Below are 7,641 nucleotides of genomic sequence, written 5' to 3'. Positions count from 1 at the left end.
AGTCTGTTGATTGGTCAGTCATTGGGTTAATTTGTTTTGCAATATGTTCAAATCTAGCTTTATTTATACAGTACATTTCAGACATGGATGCAACACAATGGCTTCACAGGAAAAATAAACAAATATTTAATAGTACACAAACATAAGAGGATAAAAAAAAACAATAATTACAACTTAAAGACTAATGAGCATCGTAAGGAAATGCCATTGATTAAAATGTTAAAATATCCAACCCAAAATATTAGTTTGTTTTTTAGGAGGGGTTCTGAAAGACACTATGAAAGTTGACTAGTAACAACAACTGGGACATAAAAGACACCCACCATGAGACCCACTAAATCTGCCCAAGAAGAGGCAAACAAAAGAAAAACCCACACCAAACTTAAAAACAGGAAGCAAAACAAAAAGGTGGAGCAACTAAAAGTGTTGACTCTCCACATCTATCAAGACAACTGGAGCACTTGGCCAGACACTCTTAAATAGAACCTGGACCAGCTCAGGTGAAACACCTTCCCACTAACGAGATGGACAAGCCAGCACAGGTGTAACACATACTGACTAACGAGGTGACACCAATCAGTGCGTCCTACGTGCTAACGAGCTATACGTGATAAAGTCCAACCTCAAAACATAAATGGAAAAACCAAAGTCTGTAACACCTTCCCCTTAGGACAACAAATATATTTTATATTTATGACTCAATTTATTAGGATTGTTAATAAAATTGATTATAGACCGATTTACTATACTGCGTCCATGTGTATAAGCTGCAAGTAAGTTGAAATTAAATAGTTTTCTTTTCAACTTTCAACTAAAACCAAACTTATATTGTTCGTCGGGAATAGTCTTATTTTCAACGACATTTTGCTAGGTGGGATATCCCCAATGTCACAGTTTAAACGTGTCAAATCAATAGTCCAAATGCAGAAACAGTTTGTGATAAATTGAAAACCTAAATGTAAAATGTGCTATATACACAAACATCTGCCACAATAATCATATTACTTGTATTTTTTAAACAAGCACCTTATAAACTGCACAAGCACCAGAAACGCTGTTGTTTTGACAAGTAGCAATAAATCACTGATATCAATTAGGGGGGACATCAGGTTGTACTTGCTGTTGAAACTAACAACTAAAGAAAACACATGGAAATGGGAGATATCTTTTACCTCACTGGTTAGAGGACAACCTGCAGAAGACAGTCAGCTACATACACCACACACACACCAACACACACAAGAGAGAGATTTGCTTAATTGCCTATATTCCACACTTTTGTCTATTTCCACTTGCACAACAGCACTGTGAATTTATTGTATCAGTGTTGCTTTTCCTAAGTGGACAGTTTGATTTCAGCAGCAAAGTGTGATTGACTTGGAGTTAACATTGTGTTGTTAGTGTTCCCTTTATTTTTGAGAGTGTAATATAAATAATCATGTACAAAAACACATAAAAAATGATTATACGGTAAACTAACAATATTGTAGACTTGATGCCTAAATACAGATTTTTCAGGGCTTTAGTGTGTAATATATCCACTTAGTTATGTTTAGGAAGTTTTGCCATCTTTATGACGCGGCCCTGGTAACTTCAACCCCAACTTCTGGTTTCTCTTCTCCCCCAGAACACAGTAACTTAAGCAACATAAGATTTTTTTTCTGAACATTTTTTGGGAAATTTAGGGGATTATTTTATTTTTTTTTTGCTTTCTTTTCTTGTTTAAGAGACAAGAATGATTGGTGCATAGGCATATCCTTTGTCACGGACCTAGAAGGCACTTCGGTCCCTCATTGAACGAGGTTGGGCAAGAGCAGGATCGCTGAGTGTGAGTTCCAGTCCTAGTAAAAGTAAAACCAATGATCTTACTAACACTTGCTAATTTTATTACAAAATACATTAGCAGAAAAGGGAAGGAATAATGAGCAAATTCCCTCTTCTGTATTGTGTCCTTCAGGGACTGTCAAAATAGGGCAGGATGAATGTCCTCACTCCCTGCCTCGCCTCTCGACCTCTGATAGTCCTTGAATTCTCTTTTTGTCCTAGTATCCATTTCCATGGACTTGATTCATTTCTGGAGATCTGAAAAGATAATTTGCACACATTTCGTATGCTAATAGATGGTCATTTTGTATTGACTGCTATGTAGGTTAAAATGTACACTTCAAATGCAGCGTGTCCTACAACAGATCTGTACCTTCTTCTTGATCCCAATTGCACATTGTGTCCATGTTCTGTCCCTATAAGAATTTCAAAGGAAGAGAAAATTGTGTCAAAGATAGTTTACAAGCATTTTTATTTTATTTTTATTTTCATTTTTCATTTACTAGGCAAGCCAGTTAAGAACAAATTCGTATTTTCAATGGCAGCCCTAGGAACAGTTGGGGTTAACTGCCTTGGTTCAGGGGCAGAACGACAGATTTTGTCAACTTGTCAGCGTCGGGGATTTGAACTTGCCAACCTTTTTCGTTACTAGTCCAAGCGCTTTCTAACCACTAGCCTACCCTGCCGCCCCATATATACTATATATATTAAAGAAATATTGGAAAGATAATGGCATCGACATACAATTGAATGCAAAATAGAAAAACACAATTGGAGGAAGCACTAGCCAAATACAGTACTGCCATGACAGTAATCAAGTACTGCCATGCAGGCCTAATATCACATTTCAAGATATCTTTGTACACAAATTGTTCAATTTTTTATTCAGGCTGACTTGAAAAGATTAACGCCAATAAAACATTTGCTGCGTGGCAATACTGTGTTTGGATTCTGAAGGGCATTTTATACAAAAGAGGTCAAGTCTAGACACTGTATTAATATCATTAGGCATTTGATCCCATCTTACACTCAACACCATCTAAGATAGTTCATTCCCTCCACAAGGGGGCAGAATGTAACGTTTCCAAATATGGGATAGTATTGTCATCGTAACGTTTTCCAAAATGGGATAGTATTGTTCCATGTAACGTTTCCAAAATTGGATAGTATTGGTCCATGTACGTTTCCAAAATGGGATTAGTATTGTCACATGTAACGTTTCCAAATGGGATAGTCATTGTCCATTGTAACGTTTTCCAAAAAATGGGATAGTATTTCATGTAAGTTCCAAAATGGATATGTATTGTACATGTAACGTTTCGCAAAAATGGGATAGTATTGTAGGCATTGTACGATTATGCCCCTTGTGAGTTTAATAGTATTGGCCTGCTGAAGCCAGGCTATTATTAAGAGGAAGACCTCCATTGACGATCAGTTTGTTGTAACATCTCGTCTAGAACAGGTCAGCCGTCTTTAGTTAGTTAGTTAACGTTTAGTTTAGTTAGTTACCGTTAGTTAGTTAGTTAACTAAGCTAACGTTTGTTACTGCACCAATTGTGGTGGAATTTCTACACCATCAGCGAGAGACTTTGTCATTTCTTCAAACAATCAACCTTTATTTGATAAGAATTGCAAATAAATTAGCTGTCGCCTACACTCTGAGGTGGAAGGCCGAAGAGCTCGATGACAACAAGGAGTTCAGAAGCCTTATATAGTCAAAACTATCTTGTGGCATAACATAGAAAACACGTGATGCATTGCGTGTGTGTCCGTGTGGTTGGGCACGAGACACAGGAACTAACTGGGAATTGGTCGTCTCGTTCTTGTCAGCAACAGCATAGTTATTCTAGTTTTACATGTGAGGTGTCAAAACAACAGGTGAAATCACTCTAGACAACAGTCCCTCTGAAGTACTCAACCGTTTCCTGAAGTTGGGGCAAGCAAGCGCCTTTGGCCTGTCTGCCCAGAGGGTGTGTCTGGTAACTAGTCTAGAGGATGTATTAGGGAGTTGTAGTTTCTCTAGAGTAAATCCAGATCCAGACTGAACTGTGTGAATGGTAGTAGGGAGTTGTAGTTTTCTAGAGATTAAAATCAGATCCAGACTGAACTGTGTGATGGTAGTAGGGAGTTGTAGTTTCCAACAGGCCAGATATTGCTACATAGTTTTAGCGCATAAAAATGATTAACTACAACTGACCATAATCCTATTGTGTGCCTACTTGTCTTGTCTAGCCATTTCACTACACTTAACATCTGGCCTGTGACCTATAACATTGATTTATGAAAGGGTAATGTTGTGTAAAATGTACTTTTTCCCCACATCTCTTTCCATTGCTTATGCATATTCCGGGGTGGCCTGACTGCGTCAAAGGCCCATCCTGGTAGATCTGAACGCTAAATGCAGCTTGGAGGGTTGATCAGATGACAGAAGTTACTTTAGGTGCCAGGTTAACTGAGGCCATAGATGAATCATATCCATTACTTTGAGTGTTTTAATATAATATGACTAAATTGTGGTTCTTTACTGGGTGTTGCAGGGGCAGTCATGAAATGGAACGGCACGGCCAACAGAACCATGACATAAGCAGAGCGTGTGGGAAGACCACTCATCCCCTGGTCGAGCCAGGGGGTGGTGTTTACCACTCAAACCAGCAAGCTTGGGGAGCACCCTCAAGCCCCCGGAGCGCCGGGGGTGGTGTTTCCCACTCCAACCAGAAGCTGTGGGAGACCCACCTCTAAGCCCCGGTAGAGCCGGGTGGTGTTTACCACTCCACCACCGCAGAGCTGTGGAGACCACCCTAAGCCCCCCGGTAAGATGCCGGGGTGGTGTTTGACCACTCACAGCAGAAGCTGTGGGAGACCACCTCAAGCCCCCGGTAGAGCGCGGGGGTGGTGTTTTACCACTCACCAGCAAGAGCTGTGGGAGGCCACCTCAAGACCCCCGGTAGAGCCGGGGGTGGTGTTTACACACTCCACCACCAGCAGGAGCTGTGGGAGACCCACCTCAAGACCGCTGGAGCGCCGGGGGTGGTGTCCACCACCTAGAGCCCTTCAGCAGGCTGGAAAATGGGATTGATCTGTTTGATAATCTATTGTATTGCTAGATTGTAGTTATTTCGCCACTAGGTCCTATTTATTGCCTTACCTCCATACTCCATTTACACCACTGTATATATATATTTTGTGTTAGCTGACTGTACGTTTGTTTCATGTGTAACTCTTGTGGTTTGTTTTTTTTGTCCAGCATGCTGCTTTGCTTATCTTGGCCAGGTCGCAGTTGTAATGAGAACTTGTTCTCAACTGGCCTACCTGGTAAATAAAAGGTGGAACATTATATAGATATTTTTAAGTCTTAAGCAAAACAATTTTTAAAAAATTTTTGGGAAAAAAAACCCAACCCTTCCCCAAAAAAAAAATGGGTATAAACGGGTTTCCCAAAAATTTCTAACGAGTGGGTCTTCAATAATTACACATCATTCTTAATCACTGGTAGCTGTTTTAGTTACGTCAAATGTTCAATATCATCAGCTGATCCATGGAAATCATTTTCTGATGACAGTCACCATACAACACATCAACGACATGCAACAACAACAAAGTGCTTCTTCATTCCTTACTCTGGTAAAGACAGTTATGCCCGGTGCTCCACGTTGGATCCAACATCCCTAACAATTGATGTGTAAATGTAATTGTCTGCTTGATTTACAGTAGGGTCTCGTTAGTCTGTTTGCCCAAGAGATACTTAGCTCGATAATGTGTAGAGAACTGTTCCTTGATTGGATAGGCTATTGTACAACACACATGTGCTCCAGTATGTCTGTAGTTCATTGGGTTCGGTGAAGTTATGGGTCCTTAACAGTAAGGTCTATGTTATTGGGTTAGGGTGAAGTTATGGGTCCTAACAGTAGGTCTAATGTTATTGTTAGGGGAAGTTCTGGGTTCCTACAGTAGGCTATGTTATTGTTAGGGTGACGTTATGGTGCCTACAGTAGGTCTATGTAATTGTTAGGTGAAGTTATGGGTCCTACAGTAGGTCTAATGGTTAGTTGTTAGGTGAAGTTATGGCCAATTGTTAACCCACTTAATGTACAAACCCTCAGTTTCAGGCTGATGGCAAAGCTAGCAAAGAGCATTTAACTGGGTGTGAAGTGTTTTATAAGTATACAGCAGTTGATTTGCGGCAATAAGACACAAACATTTAAAGGCAGGAGATTCAGCGAGCCTTACAGTTCTAAGCCAAAAGTAATCGTGAATGCACTCTTAACCTGGAAATGGAGGCTATTTTTGCTGTCAGCCTATGCGAACTCCCCCTGAGTTTTCCCCATGGTGGTGAATTAGTGGAATAGACACAGAACTTAAGTGTGAGTTTCCTGAGTTAGCACTCCTGATCTTGCACTGTAATGTTCAGAATACATTGTGGAAAAATGGACAAATCTGCTCACCATTTTTGTTGCTCCAGGCAGATATTAACTACATCGGTTTCCCGTCATAAGCTATGGAGGAGCTTCTGCAATCAATAGTGTGTGCATCCGCCCTCAAACATGCCGCAATTGTTTAGCAAAACACAGCAAGGGGCCTTTGTTTTGGAGACTAAAGGTATCTGGCACACTGCTTAGGTTTTTTGACTATCTTAAGACAATTGTAAAAATAATTTAACAGACGTCAATTGTTTGTACAACTTAAGGTATAACTCTGGGCATCAGCCTTTTAACCTCAAATTAACAGGTTCGCGTTGTAAATGAGAATTGTTCTCAACTGGGGAACCTGTTAAACTAATCATTATGACATCAATGCGCCACACTGGTTAAACTATCATTAATAATCATGGCCACCTGGTTAAACTATCATTAATGACATCATGGTCACCTGGTGAAAAAAAAAAAGGAAAAAAAAAAAAAAAAAACAGAAGAGTAACACTGAAAGACGCAATGAGCATTCTAAAGCGAAATGCCATTGATTAAAAAACACTAAGTGGATACTATCCAACCCAAAATATAAGCTTGTTTTTTTCAGGAGGGGTTCTTGAAGACACATTGGGGTTGTCCAATGAAAATTGACTAGTAACAACACACTGGACCTAAAAGACACCGCAACCATGACCCGTTCACTAAATCCTGCCCAAGAAGAGACAAACAAAAGAAAAACCCGACACCAAACTTAAAACAGAAGCAAAACAATAAAGGTGGATCGACTAAAGAAGTGTTGACTCTCACATCTATCGAAGACAACGGAGCACTGGCCAGACCACACTCTTACAATAGAACTGGACCAGCCTCAGGTGAACACTCTTCCCTAACGAGATGGACAAGCCAGCCAAGGTGTAACACATACTGACTAACGGAGGTGGACACCAATCTGTGCGTCCTACTGCTATCGAGCTATTACGTGCTAACGAGCTATAACCAATGCTCACAAGCTATCAAGGTCCAAACCTCAAAAACCTAAAAAAATATTTATTATATATTTTTATAATATATATGATATTTCTATCTATATTCTATACATAATAATACACAATAGTATTATTTTTTTCTCTCAAATCTCTCTTTATAGAATCCGACGTCACATGGAACACAAGCACAAAAACGGCTGTTGTTTTAACAAGTAGCAATAAATCACTGATTATCGGATTAGGGGGAAAATCCAGTTTTCCTGCTGTTGAAACTAACAATCTTAAAAATAATCACATGGACTGGGATATCATCATTTACTTCACTGGTAGAGGACACACCTGCAGAAGACAGTCAGCTACATTTGGGAGTGATGCATTAAATGTAGGGTCGCTAAGCAAAGGAACGCAACACTTATTGTGTAATC

The 7,641-nt window shown here is 39.8% G+C and overlaps 1 long non-coding RNA gene across 1 annotated transcript in view; it reads right to left on the bottom strand.

The window, feature by feature from the left end:
* Positions 1–1,209, bottom strand: part of LOC139022787 (uncharacterized) — a 58,627-nt gene extending 57,418 nt beyond the window's left edge. The window contains exon 1 of the long non-coding RNA XR_011473823.1: positions 275–1,209. This is a non-coding gene — a long non-coding RNA (uncharacterized lncRNA). The remainder of the gene's footprint in view (positions 1–274) is intronic.
* Positions 1,210–7,641: the final 6,432 nt, after the last annotated feature.

Source organism: Salvelinus sp. IW2-2015, linkage group LG22 (genome assembly GCF_002910315.2).
Source record: "Salvelinus sp. IW2-2015 linkage group LG22, ASM291031v2, whole genome shotgun sequence".
Lineage (NCBI taxonomy): Eukaryota > Metazoa > Chordata > Actinopteri > Salmoniformes > Salmonidae > Salvelinus > Salvelinus sp. IW2-2015.
This window is presented reverse-complemented; position numbering and strand designations above follow the sequence as displayed.